This window comes from Lissotriton vulgaris, chromosome 4_1, assembly GCF_964263255.1.
Source record: "Lissotriton vulgaris chromosome 4_1, aLisVul1.2, whole genome shotgun sequence".
NCBI lineage: Eukaryota > Metazoa > Chordata > Amphibia > Caudata > Salamandridae > Lissotriton > Lissotriton vulgaris.
Window position 1 is genome coordinate 49,012,146 of NC_141691.1, and position 21,132 is coordinate 49,033,277.

The following is a 21,132-nucleotide window of genomic DNA, read 5'->3' on the forward strand; positions in this document are numbered from 1 at the left end:
ATAAAAAAAGTACTGAACAATAAATAAACAAATAACTTATTTATAAAATTTTATAATATATGCAAAAATAAAGACTTGCAATAATAAAATGGGAAAATATAAAAACTATCTTAAACGGGAACAACTTTATGCATTTAAACCTGCATGTAAATTTGTTAAAAAGTATATGAAAATAAATATATATTCTTTAAGACTACAAACTATAAAAATATCTGTTACAAAATAAAACATGTATTATTTTCAATAACAATTTCTAAAATAAACAGATTTCTGTTTTTATATAAAATATGTGAAACTTATTAAACCATTGCAAATTAAATTTGTATTTTTACTAAATAAAATATAAAAACTTTTAACTGGAAACAACTTAACCAAATAAAAAAAAATTTGTAAATTACAGTACGAATTTCCACACTGGACACAGCACATTATAGTATCTCTTTGACTAGGCAGGAGTTAGACTTTTCCCACCCCAAAGATAGCAACATGCAACATTAGTAAAAGGGGTGGACTGTTAGAGATTTTTTTATATTATTCACACCCAAACTTTAACCACATTTTAGAAAGCCATTATATTTGAAGAAGTCCCATTTGACTATTTACACTCAGAACTTACCCAGTTTTCTAAAATTATAAAGCATATAAGCAGCCGCGGCCGGTGGTGGGAGTACCTGCGGGGGGTGAAGTGGGGAGGGGGAGGGGCAGGGTGGGGGGTAGTAATGTATGGATTACGGAGTTTAACAGGTAAATTAACATATGTATGAATAAAATGAATTTCGTTGCGTGCACTGCATCACCAAATGCGATGCAGTGCCCGCAACAAATTTCATTTTATTTATTTATATGGTTATTTACCTGTTAAACTCCGTAATCCATACATTACTACCCCTCACCCTGTCCCTCCCCCTCCCCACGTCACCTCCCGCAGGTACTCCCACCACCGGCTGTGGCTGCATATAACAGACTTATATTTTTTAAACACACTATAAAAAACAAAAAATACATTAAAACAAATGAATTCCAAATTAATATCAAAGAATTAATACTTTTTTTAAAAACATAGAAGTAAAAATAACAGCAATAATACAAAAATTATAAAGTTATATAACTCATTTTAAAAATTATTCTAGATTTAAATTGATTTTAAAAAGTCTGAAAAGAAATAAAAAAATTACAATAAAATAATTTTTATTCTTTTTTAAGAAGAATAACATTATTAATACAAGCATGCTAAACACAATAAAAGTAAATTCAGCAAGCTATAAATAACTTAAAAAAATAAAACAAAAATTAACAATTGTTTTCAAAATAAAACAAAATATTTTGATTACTGTATTTGTGAAAAATATAGCACTAAATATATGAAATAAAAAATACAAAATTAACAAAAATAAAATCAACTTAAACAATACTTTCCATCCAGTTCCCCTACTAATTATAGAACCTGTTCCTAAGTTATTTACAAACATAAAATGCAAAGTAATCAATTAAATAAAATAAGTATTTGTTAGACTTGGGGGTCTCTAGTTGGCACAGGTAGGCACTTGTGACAAGTAGGGACCCTCTCGTCTAGTCAGGACAAGGGGATTACACACCTAAAATAACCCCTGCTCACCCTCTAGGTTGCGTGGCGCAAGCAGTCAAGGCTTATTCCAGAGGCATTGTAAGTTAAGCAGTTGTGACCACATACAGTAACCCAGTGACAACACTACAAATGGATACCACACAGGTTTCATATAAAAAATAAGTAGACTTTACACAGAGTTACCACTAGACCATAAACGACAAAAATACACACTATGATTACTTTAAGATGGCAGATTTAAACTTAGTTCAGTTCAGTTCTTAGATGCGACACTCTGCGTCAATGTACCTTTAAATGCTTTGCGCTATCACGACAAGCAATGTCCCAGCGATGGGAAATGCGGCAAAGTCAGGTGCAAAGAAATAAGGACGTGAAGATCTTCCAGATGTGGCACACTTCTCGGGGATGCGAGAAACTCTCGGTTCGATGCGTGGACTGCAGCGGTGACACCCTTACGATGCGATCGCAACAGCTCCAGCGGCGACGCTCCTCTCCACAATGCGTGAAGCTTCCGCTCGATGCGACAACTACAGTGGCGACATCCAAGATGCGACGGCAGCAGCTCCGACGGTGGCGCGCTTCTCGGAGATGCGAGGTGCTCTTGGCCGATGCGGTGCAATGCGACAGTTCCAGCAGCGACACCCTCCTTCTTCGGGGTTGCGACGGCAGGCACCGCGATGGCAACACGCTCCGACCTCGTTGAGAGATTCTTCTCCTGATGCGGTGCAGTGCGACAACCACAGCGGGGACACCCTCCTTCTTTAGAGTTGCGACGGCAGCAGCAGCGACACGCTTCCTCTTCGTTGCGGCACGCTTCTCTCCGATGCGGTGCAGTGCGACAGTTCCAGCGGCGACACCCTCCTATCTCCGGAGTTGCGACGGCAGGCACAGCGACGGTGACACACTTCTTCTCATTGAGAAGGCCAAAAACAGCAGCAGTCACTTCCAAAAGAACTCTGGGGAGTGACGTTTGTTGTCCCTGAGACTTAAGCAGGAGGCAATCTCTTTTCCAAGCCCTTGGAGATCCTTCACAAGTTGAAAGCAAAGTACAAAAAGTTACTTTCTTTTCCCTTTGGCAGTAAGGCAACCACTGCAGGCCAATTCCCCAAGCAGCACTTCAGCTTGGGAATAGTCTCTCCTCAGTTTCTTCAGGTTCCTCTCCTCAGTCAAGGTTTCTTCTTGTAGTCCAAAGTGATCTAATTTCATGGGATCAGGGTCCCAACATTTATACCCCAAAATCCTTTGTTCTCTGAGGGGAGAGGGGGCTTTGCCTAGTCCAAACCAGTTCTGAAGCACTCTGTTTACCAGACTTCTCCTTTCGTTTCACAGTGCAGGGCATGCACATCAGACGCCCCACAGGAGGTGGAGCCAGCATTGTGGAAGGCAAGTACAGTCCTGGAGCACTTTGTTTACAGGACTCCTTCTCTTCTTTCAGTGTGCAGGGCAGAGACATCAGCCGCTCCCCAGGGGGTGGAACCAGCATTGTGGAAGGCAGGCACAACCCTATTCAAGGTTCAGGTGAACTCCTCCCTCCCATCTAAATGCAGATCTCTCTATTCACCACTGGGTGACTCAACCTGACACCCGGAATTCCCCAGCCCTGTCACTCACAAAACCAGACATAGGAAAACACAACCTAGCAGAGGCAGGCTTGAATGGTTAGACAAGCAAATACCTACTTTCCAAAAGTGGTATTTGCAAACCCAGAATATTAAAATAAACTTTACTAATAGATGTATTTTATTATTCTGAGTTCAGGCATACTAAACTCGAATTTCTACCATGTTCTTTGAGCCTGTTAGGATTATAAATTGTAACAATTCTAATAGCCCATTCTGGCCTATGGAGAACAGGTAGCTTTGCAATAGTGAAAAACAGAAATGGCTGTAATTCACTATTAGGACATGCCACACACATCAAGGCTTGTCCTACCTTATACTTACAATGCACCCTGCCCTTGGGCCTACCATAGGGGTGACTGATATGAAGAAAAGGGAAGGTTTAGGGACTGGGAAGTGGATGCACTTGCCCAGTCAGCATGACAGTACCAGACTGCACGCAGGCTTTGCAATGGCTGACCTTAGACACATTTTACAAGGCTGCTTCTGTGGGTGGCACAACCAGTGCTGCAGGCTCATCAGCAGCATTTGGATTACCCGCCCTGGCACACTCAGTGCACTAGACTAGGGTCTGACAAGTAAACTAAATAGCCAAACATGGAACCACTGATTAGTACATCAATTTACAGTAGGGAGCACTTGCACTGTGGCACTGGTTAGCAGTGGCACAGTGCCCAAAGCATCTAACACCAGCAAAAACGCATGAGGTAAGAACAAAAATGGAAGGGAGACCCACGTCAATGGTGCCAGGTCTAACAGTATTCAATTGAATACTTAATATATATAACAATAAACATAGCATACATTATATTATATGCAACAATATTTACAAACTGAATATTAATTGCTATGATATTAACAATGTATTTGAAAAAATTATATTCTTACCTGCGATAAAATATTCTACAATATAAACGGCATCACAACCTTACTGCAACAATATTAAATACTGGTGATATTTTTGACGCAATACTGATTCAGAATACCTTACCTGCGACCAGGCCCTGCACATTACAGACAAAGTGCGCTCTGACTTTTCATGCCTTTACCTGATCGAAAGGTCAGGCCCTGTACCCACATGCACCCAAAAACACTGCACACTGCCTGTGGCGTGTAAATGTGGGTTCTCTGCACAACACTTGGCTGTGGTCTTTACCATGCACTCAGTCTTGATGTCTTAGAACCCTTTGCACCTGGCGTGTCCCAAGCCTAGAACACACAGGCTTCAGTCACATGCTGCAGACCTGCGATGCTGGGCAACGAGTTCCCCATTTCCGCTGTCAGTGGACTGTGACCATGGGCAGAGGCCCTCTACCCTTGTGCAATGCTGTCTGGAAGCAGGCTGTGAGTGAAGGATCCATCCTACATTTCTATTTTATTTTTTTGTAAAGATTCAGCAAATTGGTCAGAGAGGACAAAGTTAAGTGAAAAACATTTGGGGTGTGAATTTTATTTTTAGAATTTCATTAAAATCCTTGGTTATAATTATGTAAAACCAAAAAAAGGAATTCAAGCTGCAGGAGTCACTATCCTCATACAAAATGTTTCTGTAAATCCATCAATTTTGTTGGACACTTGAGCGTAACATTGCAGTTCTCCAACTGATATGCGTGAAAATGAACAAAATAATACAAAGCTGGCCAAGTAATTGAGATTATCATGCAGATTAGTCAAGATACTCACCTTCAAGAATGCTTTTCTAATGGATTAAGCAAGTTTGTTTCTTATTTATAATGCACACTAATGCCTTCAGCTAGGCTTTAAGCCACTATAACAATAATATACAAACTGTAATTACGATGTGGGAAATATGAAAAACTGTTTAGTTTTTGCAGTTTCCACTTCTTACTCTTTCTCTATTGCAAAGGTCTTCAAACTGTGGGGTGTGCCCTCCCTGGGGGTCGGTGGCTGTATTCCCGGGGTGGGGTGGGGGGGGGGGGGGCACAAAATGCCTCTGCAAGCACTGGCAAATGAAGGAGACCTGGGGGCGTGACCCCGTTTATTTGTCGCGTTTCCAGGTGGTCTTCATTTACAATGGCTGAAGTGAATGTATAGTACGCCCACTGTAATTATGCGTTTGAGATGCCGTGTCGAGGTTCTCATATTTATAGATTTGCTGCTCTGCCCGATAATCCACCATCTACTGAATAATCTTCTGATTTTAACGAAAAAGAAAATTTGTTTTTAGCTAAAACGGGTCAGTAGTGCAGCGACACGTGTTGCAGCACAGCGAAAACCCCTTTGCAAAGCTGGACTGGCCACCTTTCTGTTGCTTTTTGCTATGTTTGGGTTTTAAACTGGTACTAATGAGGAGCAACCAATGCCCAGACAGTGTAACCAAGTTTAAAAATCATGAAATAATGAAGTCACACTATTACAAAATGTGCCACAAAATGCTGCATAATTTGTCGTTTCTTATCACATAATTTACTCACCGTTGCTGCATAATTTGACCCTCTCTTGCCGCATAATTCCAGTGTCCCCAATTTAAAGGAACTGTAAACCTGAGTGTCTTGGGGGCAGGGGTCATTCAGGACCAGATCCCCAACCAGCTACTCATGTACGTAACCTGGGGGTACTCATCGATAATGTTCTCTCTATGAGACAACAGGCAAATAAGGTCGTTGGCCTCTGTTTTACCATCTTGAAGTGGCTAAGAAAAATCCTGTGGATGCTGCCCTCCGCCACCCAAAAGACAGTAGTCAATGCCCTCATAACCTCTCGGCTTGACTACGGCAACATCCTGTACCTTGGCTCTAATCAGGCCGTGGTTAGGCGACTGCAATTAGTACAAAATTCAGCCGCCAGACTACTCTGCAACATCCCTAAAACAACCAGCGTGTCAAAACACCTGAAAGACTTGCATTGGCTCAGGGTTGAGAACCGGATTAGGTTCAAAGCCTTGAGATACATGTTCAGGATTAAAGCTGGCACGGCACCCAAATACCTTCAAGCATTAGCCCGCCCTTACTTTCCAAAACGGAACCTGCGTTCACAATCAGCAGCCAAATTTTGTGTACCTAGGTTTAGGTTAGCAAGAATGGGAGGAAGATCCTTTTCACATCTGGGACCCACTCTCTGGAATTCACTCCCTCCCCACAAACGCAAGGAGGAGAACTATGCCAGATTTAGGAGAAGCATCAAGACCTGGTTATTCGAGAAATAGATTCTGTTTTGCTCCGTTTTTCTGTTCCACCAGCTCTACCTCTTACTGTGTCTCGGCGTCGGGAAACCCTTTTTGGGTAGCTGCGCGCCTTATAAGTGTATAAAATAATAAAAAATAATAATAATAATAACCAATAGCAACCCAAGCAAAGCAGCTGAACCCCGCCCCACTCCTTTCTTCTCGCTGCTTTCTCGTTCCAACCATTCACTCGCTGCACTCTCCTCTCTGATGTCTTTCTCTTCATCTGTTATGTTATGTTATGTTAGTAACATTTCTATAGCCCTCAGCTGCCCCAGCTAAGGGGCGTACCGGCGCTTCCAGAAAAAGCAAGGAAACTTCAGTCACCAGTCACACCGCAGATCGAAACATAACCAGATCTTCCTAGGGAAAAAGGTGTGTTTTGATGGCTTTCCTGGGATTGAGCAGATCGGTTAGGCCACGTATCCAGGGTGGCAGGGAGTTCCACAGTTTAGCAGCCATGAAACGAAAGGAACGTCCGCCCATCCTTAAGCGCTTCACACGTGGAACAATTACAAGGTTCTGGCCTTCCAATCACAGGGCTCGAGGGGGCACATAGGGGGTAAGTAGTGCACAGATCGTAGGTGGGGTCTCCAATTTTATGATTTTAAATGATAGGCAAAGAGCCTTAAATTGGATCCATTTAGCCACTGGTAGCCAGTGGAGTTTATTCAGGGTACCTGTTACTGGAAGGAAACGCGGTAAGCCAACTAGGCTTCTTGCTGCCGCATTTTGGACCCGCTGTATCCTATTGATCTCTGCCTGGTTAGCTCCTAACAGCTAGGAGCTGGCATAATCGAGACGGGAGAGGATAGTGGATTGCACTATAAGCTGGCGGGTATGCGGGTCAAAGAATTTCAGATGGGATTGAGATTCTGTAGAATCCCAAAACATGTGGCAGCTCTTTTCTTAGTGTGGGTACAGAAGCTGAGAGAGGAGTCGATCCATACTCCAAGATTTTTTCCCTCCATTTTTGAAACAGGAAGGATCCCTAGAGTATCCGGCCATCTCCTCTCTTTTTCTCTCTCCCGTGAAGCCCCTCTGTGCTGCAATTAACACTGCGGAACTTTGGGAAAGTGGGGAGTCACTGCCAGCAGCACTGGCCAATCAGAACTGGCCTCCAGTGGCCAGGGTTGGATTGGGATGAAAAATCGGCCCGGGAACGCTAAAAAAAAGTGCCCCTCATTTGCATGTTGCCTTTCCGCAAAACACTGCTTCGGCGAAATTTTATATAAAAAAAAGGGGGGGGGGTGTTAAAAAAATGCACGGATTAGTTCACACTGGTGAAACACACCTGAAAACAAGTGAGGCCACTTCTGCTCAGGCTCCCTCTGCCCCCGCTCAATATGCATACAGTAATGGGCAGGCCCAGCAAGAGAAAGGGAGTGACACCTCTGCCCGTTGATAAAAGGGAGGTAATGACTCCCATCTGCCTACAGAAAGGCCACTCAGGCACCCACTGGGCCGCTGGCTGTATCCAAACACAGACACCACCCAAAACAGACCTCAGGCTTCCCAAAAAAGCAGCCTACAGCTGGAAGTCTGATACTGGCCCCTCGGGTATTGGCCGAGTGCCCGCGTTACCAACCCGACGCTGCCAGTGGCTCCAGCCCGCCGGGGAAATGGCTGGTGGAGTAAAAGGCCAGTCCGGCCTTCGGGTCATTGAATGTGGCATCAGGTTCCAAGACAAGGCAAAAAATTACAATTGTTTTGCTGTTCTTTCACTGACCTCTTATTACATAAAAAAATAACACACACTTTAAATGAAAAATGAATGCAAGTTAAACTAAAGGACCCTCGATTGGGTAACCAATCACTGCAGATGTCTGTGTGTGACCAGAGAGTCACTTTGTCAAACCCTTTTTGATGCAACAAGTAAAAGTGACTTGTGCATTTATCGTGCTACGAAGTCCCAGCCTGTGACAGAAAGCACTGTGTGTATATATATAAGTCCTTATTCTCAAACTGTATTACACGCAGTACAAGATGGGCTGTCACACAATGATTTATTCTTTAAGCTAAAACAATTGTTTTTAAAGTATACACTTTAGTGGTAGGTGCTCAGACTGTACTCAGTGCAAACATTTTTATAAGTGTCCATTAAAACAATGAATTGCAGAACTGAGCTGATATCTGCCCTACATCACCTCTCAAGAAAGATACATCTTTGTCACCATGAAGCGTTAATGACCCATAACTCTGGGTGTGAGCGGCTCCCAGCAGCGGCTGCATTTGGGGATAAACCAATGGCACATATCTGGGTTTCTTTCAGGAAGCAGACACTCTGGGGAGAAGGCCTGCTTCTCAGCTTCATTTTCAGCCAGAGGCAGCTGTGTGTCTGCATTCACTGCCCAGATGTGGTAATGTTTAACAAAAACAATGGGAGCTGTTTTTGCAAAATTATAAATCATGGGCAGACCCCTTCGATGCCACCCACTTCGACCTCTGATTCCATGCCGGTGTCCACTCAGGGGAGTGAGGGGGGGGGGGCAGCAAGTGGTCATCGGGTGCCTTCAGATGCAGAGCCCCAATAGTCGGGACCCCTAGACCTCAAAGTGATGGCCCAGGAGAAAGAGGAAAGCAGCGAGGTCCACAGAAAGCATCTAAGAGATGGCCCAGGGGATGGGGGCCAATGGGGTCCCATTTACTATCAGTGCAGCAGGTGCAGTGGTACTGGGGCCAAGAGTGTGAGGGGCCACCTGTACCCCATCTATGGCTCTTTTGCTACCGAAGAGGGAAATGCGTTTCCCACTTTCTACTACCATTAGGGCCCGGGTCACCACAGCTTTGCCCTGAGCAGGGCCCAAGCCACTGGGGCCAGATGTGGGTCTTTCATCCTCTTTTATGCCAAGGGGCGGGCAGCCTGCGCTGGGTCAGTGGAGTGGGCAGAGGAGAGAGGTCTGTAAGGATCATTGGTGCTGAGGGTGTGGTGGCGTTTGATTGGCCCATCACTCCACTGGTCCAAGTCAACACCAGAAACTGGGGCAAGGGAATAACTAAACCCCAAGTTCTATCCTTTCTTGCTTGCATTAGGGGTCGGCCCACCCTTGCTGCGCCAGTGCTGATTGGGGTCTCAGAGCAGTGACGCAAGGGAGCGGACAACTGAAGACACCTTAGCTTGGACTCAGAGATGGTGGGAGTCTGGTGGGGCAAGATTGGGCCCCCCCTTAACCAAGGGCAGAGGCAGTCCACTTGTGAGGTGGTAGCTATCATTCATGAGGCCGGGCAGTGGCCCTGGGGCTCAGGATTGTGAGGGGCACACTGCGTCCCAGTTGTGACCGCCTTACTTTACAAAAGGTGCATGGGGGCTCAGTTTCCTTACTAGCATTAGGGCAGAGGGCACCCTTGCCACACGGAGGGTGTGGCGGGAAGCAGCACGTGGGAGCTATTACTTTCTCTGGAAGGGACAGTGTCTGTTTCAAGATCGGAGTAATGGCCAGGCCTGGGGGGGAAGGAGTGAAAGAGGCACAGGAAACAGCCTAATAATCACGATCATTATTGCAAGACACGTGGGAGTGAAAGAGGAGCAGAAAGAGAGGGCCTTCCTTGTAAAGATGTCCCTCGTCAAGTTCAATAGAAGCGTTCAAACGTAGATGGAAGGATACATCCAAACAGCCACTGCACTGAGCTAGAAGTGACTGACAGCGTCTCAAGCCAATGGGTGAACCAGGCTGATTGAAGGAACCAACGGGTGAACCAGGCTGGTTGAAGGAGCCAATGGGTCAAGCAGGTTGGTTGTAGGAGCCAATGGGTGAACAAGGCTGGTTGAAGGAGCCAATGCGTGAACAAGGCTGGTTGAAGGAGCCAATGGGTGAACCAGGCTGATTGAAGGAGCCAATGGGTGAACCAGGGTGGTTGAAGGAGCCAATAGGTGAAGCAGGCTGGTTGAAGGAGCCAATGGGTGAACAAGGCTGGTTGAAGAAGCCAATGCGTGAACAAGACTGGTTGAAGGAGCCAATGCGTGCTCAAGGCTGGTTGAAGGAGCCAATGCATGATGAAAGCTTGTTGAAAGAGCCAATGCATGATCAAGGCTGGTTGAAGGAGCCAATGTGTGAACAAGGCTGGTTGAAGGAGCCAATGCATGATCAAGGCTGGGTGAAGGAGCCAATGCATGATCAAGGCTGGTTGAAGGAGCCAATGCATGATCAAGGCTGGTTGAAGGAGACAATGTGTGAACAAGGCTGGTTGAAGGAGCTAATGGGTGAAGCAGGCTGGTTGAAGGAGCCAATGGGTGAACATGGCAGGTTGAAGGAGCTAATACGTGATCAAGGCTGGTCGAAGGAGCCAATGCGTGAACCAGGCTGGTTGAAGGAGCCAATGCGTGAACTAGGCAGGTTGAAGGAGCCAATGCGTGATCAAGGCTGGTTGAAGGAGCCAATGGGTGAAGCAGGTTGGTTGAAGGAGCCAATGGGTGAACAAGGCTGGTGAAGGAGCCAATGCGTGAACAAGGCTGGTTGAAGGAGCCAATGCGTGAACAAGGCTGGGTGAAGGAGCCAATGGGTGAACCAGGCTGGTTGAAGGAGCCAATGGGTGAACCAGGCTGGTTGAAGGAGCCAATGCGTGAACAAGGCTGGTTGAAGGAGCCAATGCGTGAACCAGGCTGGCTGAAGGAGTCAATGCGTGAACTAGGCAGGTTGAAGGAGCCAATGCGTGAACTAGGCAGGTTGAAGGAGCCAATGCGTGAACCAGGCTGGTTGAAGGAGTCAATGGGTGTACAAGGCTGGTTGAAGGAGCCAATGCGTGAACAAGGCTGGTTGAAGGAGCCAATGCGTGAACCAGGCTGGTTGAAGGAGTCAATGCGTGAACTAGGCAGGTTGAAGGAGCCAATGCGTGAACCAGGCTGGTTGAAGGAGTCAATGCGTGAACTAGGCAGGTTGAAGGAGCCAATGCGTGAACCAGGTTGGTTGAAGGAGCCAATGGGTGAACAAGGCTGGTTGAAGGAGCCAATGCGTGAACAAGGCTGGTTGAAGGAGCCAATGCGTGAACCAGGCTGGTTGAAGGAGTCAATGCGTGAACTAGGCAGGTTGAAGGAGCCAATGCGTGAACCAGGTTGGTTGAAGGAGCCAATGCATGATCAAGGCTGGTTGAAGGAGCCAATGGGTGTACAAGGATGGTTGAAGGAGCCAATGGTCTACAGGTGGACTCTAATTCCCACCTTGGATATTGTCATCAGTAGATGTATTTGAAGCCAAGGGCAGCAAGCGAGGTCTGCCCTGTGTATCTCTGGCGGTGACGGGGTGGGTTATGACACTTCTGCTACTCAAGTCATGTTGGTGAATTGACATCGATGGTTTACATTGGAAAAATGTTTTTTGTTTTGTTAATTACATTGGCACTGTTCGATAAATCTGCAAGAAACTTTCTCAACACATTTACTTTTTGTTCAAACCTGCAAAAGTTCGTTCAGGCGGGTCAAAAAAGGCCGTTTTTCAGGGGGCAGGGGTTGGTGGCCCAAAATATGATTTCTCCAATTTAACTCCCAATACGAGTTTAGGACCTGAAGAATAAACAGGTTTAAAGAATGACGCCAAATGTAATATTCTCACTCGAACTGAGTTCTTGTAATATTTAGTGTAACTCCATTCAGTGTGGATTATTTAAAACTTTAGTTGTACAGACATTTGTAGGTTGGAAAGTGGCACAGGGTCCGGGGTATGCAGACTTCCTTGAATGCCACTGCTTTATGCAGGTGCGTGGCACTTGAGGGACCGGTACCAGAGGGACTGGCACTAGAGAGACTGGCATCTGAGGGTTGGCTCCTGAGGGACTGGCCTCTGAGGGCTGGCACCAGAGGGACTGGCACCAGAGGGGCTGGCACTAGAGGGACTGGCACCAGAGGGGCTGGCACTAGAGGGACTGGCACCAGAGGGGCTGGCACCAGAGGAACTGGCACCAGAGGGACTGGCATCTGAGGGCTGGCACCATAGGGGCTGGCATCTGAGGCCGGCACCAGAGGCACTGGCACCTGAGGGACTGGCACCAGAGGGGCTGGCACCAGAGGGACTGGCACCAGAGGGGCTGGCACCAGAGGGACTGGCACCAGAGGGACTGGCACCAGAGGGGCTGGCACCAGAGGGACTGGCAAAAGAGGGACTGGCATCTGAGGGCTGGCACCATAGGGGCTGGCATCCGAGGCCGGCACCAGAGGGACTGGCACCTGAGGGACTGGCACCAGAGGGGCTGGCACCAGAGGGACTGGCACCAGAGGGGCTGGCACCAGAGGGACTGGCACCAGAGGGGCTGGCACCAGAGGGACTGGCATCTGAGGCCGGCACCAGAGGCACTGGCACCTGAGGGACTGACATCTGAGGGTTGGCACCTGAGAGGCTGGCACCAGAGTGACCGATCAGAACATGGAACGTCCAGGAGGGAAATATGTAAGTTCCTGATAGAGTAAAGATGACGTCAAAAACCTGGGAGTGACTGATCGGAAGAAGAGACGTCCAGGAGGGGATGATACAAGCTCCTGGTGGAGTGAGGTGCAGAGTGTCCAGTGCATCCCTGTAGGAGTAAAGGTACAGGCAGCGTGTGTAGAGACAGGGGTTACGCCTGAATGAGTTCCTAAATCAGGGTGAAAACATTATTTGTAAATAAATATTTAGGAAACGAATGTTGTGGGCAGAAACCAGGCCTCACTCTGGGGGTAGTAGGGCAGGCGGGGGTAAAAGGTGAGGGTGCAAGAGCCAGAGAGATGCTGCCAGTGCGGGTCTAACAGCATCCTCTAAGACCCCAGCGCCTCCCTCTCATCACTCAGCCATCCTTCACAATACCTTTCATTTCAGGTTTCTTCAGACCCCCCTGGAGTGTATTCTTTATCGAGTATCTGTCGGTTTCTAGACATAAACCTCTTCCCGGTGTCTGGGGGGCCACAGCAGGAATAGATCTTTCTGACACGCTGCGATAGAATATTCAATGGAGAGCAGGAAACCGAGAGAGAAGGCGCAGCATCCATCAACAGGCGGTGCGGGGCCCAGAGACGAGGAACGATCATTCAAGTGCCCGCACCTGATAAACAGGTATTTACAAACATGCACCGAACACTGCAAGGAACCAGGGAGCAGAGGAGGGAAGGGGGTCAGAAGGGAGGACACGAGGCAGGACAAGCATGAGGGTGGGGGGAGAAGGTGGAAAGAAGGGAAGGAGTTAGGGAGCGAATGAGATTAGCAGAGAGGAAGGGGGGGTCTTAATGAGGTCAGCAAGGTATTAATATATAACAAGAAAAACAGGAAGGAAGGAAGAGGAGAAAAAGGTGAGACGGACGGAAAATAACAAGCACAGAGAGAAGGAGGGAGAGAGAAAGAGAGAGAGAGAGAACCAAGGAGAGAAGACAGAAGGCGGGAGAAAGAAAGAGAGAGAGAGAGAGAGAACCAAGGAGAGAAGACAGAAGGAGGGAGAAAGAAAGAGAGAGAGAGAACCAAGGAGAGAAGACAGAAGAACGGAAGATCAAGGGCGAGTATGATAAGGCAGAACGAAGAAAAGTCAGAGAAGGGAGTAGGAAGGGACTACAGAAGCAAGGAAGAAGGGGGAGAAAGACGGAAAGAAAGGATGTGAGAAAAGATTGGAGTGAGGAGGGACAAGAGCTTGGGAAAAGGGGAGATAAAATGGAGTAAAGGTGAGAAAAAGAGTGTACGAAGAAAGGAAGGAAAGAAAGGAAGGAAAGAAGGGCAGATCATTCCACGAGGGAAGGGGGTGGAAGTGTAGAAGCAAGGGAGGACGAAGGAAAGAATATTGGAGAGTGGGTCACTAGGACGGGGAGGAAAAGGGCGGCAGGGAGCACACACATGACTCTAACATGCAACAAACAAGTTACAACACATTAACAAGGGACATGAAAGGCTTCGTTTGGAGAAAATAAACTGCATACTCACTCTGTTCATATAATTCAGCTTCAAAGATCTGGCCAACAACCGAGGAATCCTACTATACCACTGGCGGAGTGTCTGAACCTATTACATTATTTTTATTTACACCTGCAATGTAAAGCATTTTACCATGGTTTCATTTTAAACACCATTTTATTTAGACACACCACCATAATGGCAATGGATCTGCTAGAGCGAAAATGAGGCGTAGGAAGAATCGAAGACCAGCTTTTATATTCTTCATTTATCTAATTTTTATTCAAGGCAAACTTTAGTATGTCAGACATTTAGCATTTATTTATTTCTTTATTCAAGAAGAATTCTTTAACTTTATTTTCAAAATGATCATTTATTTTAAAGCTCAGAGAATAGACATTTATTTAAAAGTTTAGCATGAGTTTAGCAAAGAACAGATAGTTCCAAGTTCATTCTCTCCTACCATCCCTAGCTAACACCCTCATCTTATCCTAACTGACCTGCAAAGGAAAAACAAACAGTCAGAAGTTAAAGTTCTTACATTCCAAGCAATCGATATTCAGTCCGGCAGCATCTCCAGAGGAAATCGAAAAAGCGACCCCTTCTAGCCAAAATCAGGGGTTTTTATACACTACATCCCTAACTTAATCTATCTAAAAAGTAACTATCATCTCCAATTCGAACTCTGATTGGACAAATTTGGGGTAGATGAGCGCTTCCTCACCATTACAGCATTTGTTTTTCACATGTTTCAGCGAAAATATAAAAGTTCTTTGTTTAAGACAGTTTGTGGTCTCGGCGCATCCTACTTTAGCAACATCACTCTTCTTTCCCAGGGTTTGGTCATTAGATCGTTCATGCTTGGCACCCATCCTAGGTTCCGGGTAAGGTGGCCTTGAACTCTCCCTCAAGCATAGTCAGCTCACTCGCGCTGGCAGAAATCTTTGACGCGCCTGCGCAGACCAGTACCCACTCGCAGTAGCTCAGAGCGGCCATTTTCTCACTATTCAGAAAAGGGGGTGGTGATGAACAGAGTGTCTGAATTAAGCAGACCACTCTTACCCAGTCCAAAGATCAGGGCTTGATCCATCACCGTTATTTATCTCACGGCACCATCCCAGCTCAGAACCTGGCTATATGCAAATCAGTCTGTCCCTGGCCCAGTGCATCATGGGAACAGGGCAGACTAAACTACCAAGCCAATTCTTCACCAGAAAGGAGACAAGCTACCGGGGACCGGTTTCTGGCATTTCAGCCGTCTTCGGCCCGGCTTGCTTGAATCCTGATGGTGCAGTGAGAAAGGGACTCTTGTCTGAGTATACCCTTCCACGCTTATGGTGGACAAAAATGATTCAGAAAAGGGGGTGGTGATGAACAGAGTGTCTGAATTAAGCAGACCACTCTTACCCAGTCCAAATATCAGGGCTTGATCCATCACCGTTATTTATCTCACTGCACCATCCCAGCTGTTATGGGACATTAATTTCACGAGGTGCACACAAAATTTTGTGTTTTTCCACCTCGCTCCATCAATTCCCTCATCTGGTGATCCTATCACCAAATATTCTATCAAAATTTTGGAAAATTTAGCAGAACATGTTTCAAGTTCTTCATATTAATATGACCTATACTGTAGTATCCTTCTCCTTTATCTCTTTAATATTTTTCTCTCTGACTTCTTCCATTTCTATTTCATTCTTTTCTCTTGCTTTTCTTTCTTGAATTGTCTTCTTTATTGACTTTCTAAAGTCTCTTCTACTCTTGCATATACAACATAACCTTATCAGAAAAATCACTATTACTATTATTATTATCGATATTAGTATTTTACCTACTATAGAACTACCTATTTCTTGAAACCAATGTTTAATTGCTGTTCTACCTAATTTCTCAAGGACACCTTCAACCTCCAGTGGTTCAATCTCTTTATGTAAGTTCGTAATATTTGTAATATACCTTTCTAGATTTTGACTTTTATCTGGAATATAAGTACAACAATGTTGCACTTTCAATATCCCACAGACTCCTCCCTCTTTTGCTAAAAGTATATCAAGGGCAAGGTGATTTTGCATTACCATTGCTCTCATGGCAACCATTTCAGTATCAACCATCAGTAAAACTCCTGCAGTATCAGTTGACAATCGATCAACAATTGTAGACAATTTTTGGATTCTATTTGCATTGAATGAAATTCCCACTGCTGGTATCAGTGCTCCAAAAACATCACCTATTATTTCTAATACACTCTCTCTTTTCTTTCTTTATACTAAGAACTTTGCCTATCTCATGTCTACCATTAGTACCTCTATCTACATGGAACATTTTAGGAAAGACCAAATCCACATAACAAGTTCCATACCAGTGGTCAGGTAGCTTATAATAAGCTCTATTCCCACAAATAAAATAAACACCTGGGAAAACAGGATCTTTTCCTTCTTTAAATCCCCAACCCCCTATAATTCTATAGGTGTCTTTGCATTGACTTGCACCCAAAAAATAATTGTCATACACAGTATTGTCTCTACTTATACAAAATTTCCCTAACATTGGTGTATCTATATTTATGGCTACATTCACATTTTTTTCGTCCAGGTTTTCATCATTAAATGTCCAATATTTAGATTTTTGATGTTTAACTTTTTCACTTATTTTATAAGCCATTCGCCTCTCTTCAACCATATCTAGGAAAGTCCTTTCCTCTGCTCTTAATTTACATGTCAAATTATGTTTAAAAGCCAACTCATGAGATAACTCTTCCATTTGCAAAAAATATTCTCCCATAACTTTTCCAGGTCTCTTTTTGTTCAATGTATTATCAATCTTTAATTTAGCAAAAATCTCATCTGTGTTGGAATAATGATATTCCAATCTTCCAAGCTGATAAAACAAGCTTTCAATTAGACTACAAGTTACTCCATATGTAAGAGGAAGGTGATGATACATCACACCCTCTGACACTGATGCAGGCAATTTTACACAAACATAACAGTCATCAACATTCATAGTGTGAATATATTCAAGCAATAAACTTAAAAACGTATTTTGCGAATAGTCACTAATAGACCTATCTTGATGCAACTCCGGTTTATACACATGAGTCTCATGAGCCTCCACTTTCTCACTTGGCTTATTCAAACTTGCATTTGATTTTAATTTTGTTAAATTATCCTGAAAAGGAATCACAATAGCTAAAATTATCCATAATATTATCAATAATCCCATACAAATTGAACAACATCTACACCATTTTCTAAAAATAGAACACTTCGTCTTATGATTATTTGTCGGCATTTTCTCTAACAGTGTTTCTTCGACCTTGTGTCACCTATAATTTTACAATATTAGTTCACTAACAGTGTTTCTTCGACCTTGTGTACCTATTCTAATCTATATTATAAGTTATTTCTTCTAACAAGTTTTCTTCGACCTTGTGTCAACTCCGACCTCTTCTATATTTACAATATCCGTCTCACAGGACTACAGGCTTTTGCTTAATCTATACTACTATTATAAAGAGAGAACTTGCACCTTTGAGCCAGGTAAACTCGAAAACTACACCACCAATCTGAGCACCCAAGACATGCTAGAAAACCTTAGGGCAAGCAGAAGGACATAGGCTACATAAAAATAAAAAATATATGTTCTTTACAAATTTTGAAAAAAAAAAAAGTAGTCCCTTGCAAGTAGCGCCGGCCGTGACATCGGGAGCGCGGGGGAGGAGCTGTGTTGAGGCAACAGGAAGAGCGTCATGGCAGACAATCGGTGAGGAGCAGCTCGGGGAGAAACGGCTGGTGAGGTAAGTCAAGCGCCGCGGGTGCGCACCGAGGGACGGGCGGGAGCCGTCCAGGGGTGACAAGGCAGGGGGGCTGCAGTGTGCTTCAAGTCGGCTGCCACCGGCAACGCTGGGGCGGGCTGCTACGGAAATATAAAAGTGCAGGTGCTCACTTCCATAAACTATCTGCTTGCTATTGAAAACTGATGGTTCTCTTCTTCGCAGGGCCACTGATTGTATCCACTGAAGACGGAGTTTGCACTGTTCGAGATTCACAGCTTGGTTTTACACATCTCAAATAGGAAGCTGGGCGCACGGAGCACACTGTCGGCGAGGCCTGCCTGTGTGTTATAGAGAGAAGTCCCCCCAAGCCCAATTCCTCCCCCCGCTCCCCCCCCCCCCCGCCCCCGCTTTACAGAGCTGTAAACAATAACAAGCAGCAGGCAGAGACAAGGAGCGCTATAGATGCGAAAAGTTCCCAAACGGGCAAATTACGAAGTGGCTTTGAGGCCAGAAACTAAACTCCCCCACTTGGGGTTGACTGTGAGACCTTCCCGCATGGTGTGGTGTGATAATAAAACACATCTAATTTGTTTTATGCATTTGAGATCCGCCGTACTAGGTCGAAGGCACTTAGGCGCTAACAGAGACTGTTCACATTCCAAGGGAGCTCAAAATGTGCAGCCTAGATGGCAGAGATGATGAGGGGCTGGGTGTAGGTCGCACACCAGTGTATTTTACATACATTATACGTTTACAGTTTCAGCCCTAAAGAGGTGTGCCGTACCATAGTCAGAGAAAGGTGGAATAATTGTCATGCAGATGTCTGGGGAATCTGTTTGAATCTGAACTAGGCGCTCTGGAGAAACCAATGAGTCATGCGGCACTTTTTCAGTTTTTTTCTTTACTGTCCATTAATTGATGATTTTGTATGTATGATTGGTTGGTAAGAGGATGAAAGCATTGATGGATGGGTGAGCGCAATGATGAAAGAACTGCTATGCGACCGAGTGCACGGAGGGATGATTTGACTGAATTGATTGATGAGTGAGTAATGAATGAGTATGAATGCATAAATGCACACAGTGAGAGTGACCACATAGATGGCTGTGGGAAGTAGGGTAATGGTTGCTTTGGTCCCTTTGCTGGCAGGAGGCAACTCTCTCTGTAATAATTCATCCCTTCATTTATACATGGAATCACTTATGCATCCATTCATCCACCCTTTCACTGATTCCTTTATTCATCCACTGTCCGATTCACACAACTTCACATGCAAAAACATCACAATTCAAGGCACTTTCTTTAAAAAACAATGACAAAGCCAGCGGGTCTGGTTTTGGCATGCATGCAGTACTTTTTTAAAAATTATTTTGCCAACATATACAATATGAAAGACAATTTAGCAAATCTTAAAAAGTAAGAAATTGCACAGCAGCTCAAGCACACCTGCCCTGGCACTGAAGTGCACTCCTTTTCAGGCAGCTGTGCACATGTGGTCAGGAAAAATACTGTCACTCAATCAATCAATCATTCATTTGTAAAGCGCGCTGCATACCCGTGAGGGTCTCAAGGCGCTGGCGGGGGGGCTTCTATTGATCGAAAAGCCAGGTCTTGCTGAAGGCCAGCAGGTAGACAATGCAGTGACCAACTTACTCAGCAGCAGCAGCGGCGGACACACAGGTGGCGATGTGCGCCGGGGTAGCGACCTACCGGGTGGGTCAAGGGTCGCTCAGAGTGTAGAAGAGACTGTGATGGGTGAAGGAGGCTGACACATTGCCCTGTGCTGTATGCTGTGGTGGGAGGAAGCAAACTGTGAATGACACTTGAAATGATTTATGGTTGAAGCAAGGTAACCAGAAGCCCTCCTTATATGTATGTTTTATATTATGATTTTTGGGAAAAGACAAGGTTGACATGTCAGTTAAAGCTGTCTCAATGGCAGACCTAAAACGCTCAGCTTTAACTATCCACAACAAGGTATTTTGGAACATGACAGATTGACATTTTCTGTTAAAAAAGCTCTTAGCCTCCTGGTCCCAGATGGTCATGTCCTGGTTCGGGTTTGGATAGCGGTCAGACCACACATCGCACTTGAGCAGTAGGAAGCATTGTCAATGCCTCACAATGCATAGGATCTCACAGCGGCTCTACATAGGGGTAGCAAGCGCTATGCAAATGCTATAATACAATACAGTACTCGCTGACACAAACAGACCCGGCGAGTCGATACACCTCTGCTCCATAGTCAACCTCTGGCACCAGTTGACTTTGAACAAAGGGCCTTCATAGCTCTCAACCACCCCCTAGCCTGACCGGGATGTATGACGTTACAACGCATACTTTTACAACGCATACCTTTACAACACATTTTTTACAACGCAACATCCATTACAACACATTCCATTACAACGAATATTTAAAAAGTACCTTTACAACGCAATCCATTACAACGCATACTACCTTTACAATACATACCATAACAACGCATACAATTATATTGCATGTATGGTAAGTATTGGATAGTGTAGGGGTAAAAATGACTATTCTAACTCCAGGGGGTGCAACAGTAGGGTAAGTGTTGGATAGTGTAAGGGTACTATGCGTTGTAATGGTATGCGTTGTAATGGTATGCGTTGTAATGGTATGCGTTGTAATGGTATGCGTTGTAATGACTGCGTTGTAATGACATGAGTTGTAATTGTATGCATTGTAGTGTCATGCTTAATAATGGTTAGGTTGTAATGACATGCGTTGTAAGGGATGTTGCGTTGTAATTACTGCGTTGTAATAGTAGTGCGTTGTAAAAGTTGCGTTGTAAAGGTTGTTTCCCGCCTGACAGTGCTATCCAATCAAAGTGACTTCTTGAGCCGCTATGCATGCTGGGAGTCGCGGTTTTGCCATTGTAGCAATGGCCCTACAAGTCACAGGATGCCAAGAGCTGAACATCCAAGACAGGCTAAAGGTCACCCACATTGGCAGTTGGCCAGTTAAGTCCTGCGGACAACTATGTTGTAGAATTGATTGGTGTTTTTACTTTGAGGATTGCTTAAATTAAACAACAAATATCTGAACACTGAAAGTGAGTGCTGTCCGCAGCACAAACACAGATTCCCATTAGGCCAGTTATGTGC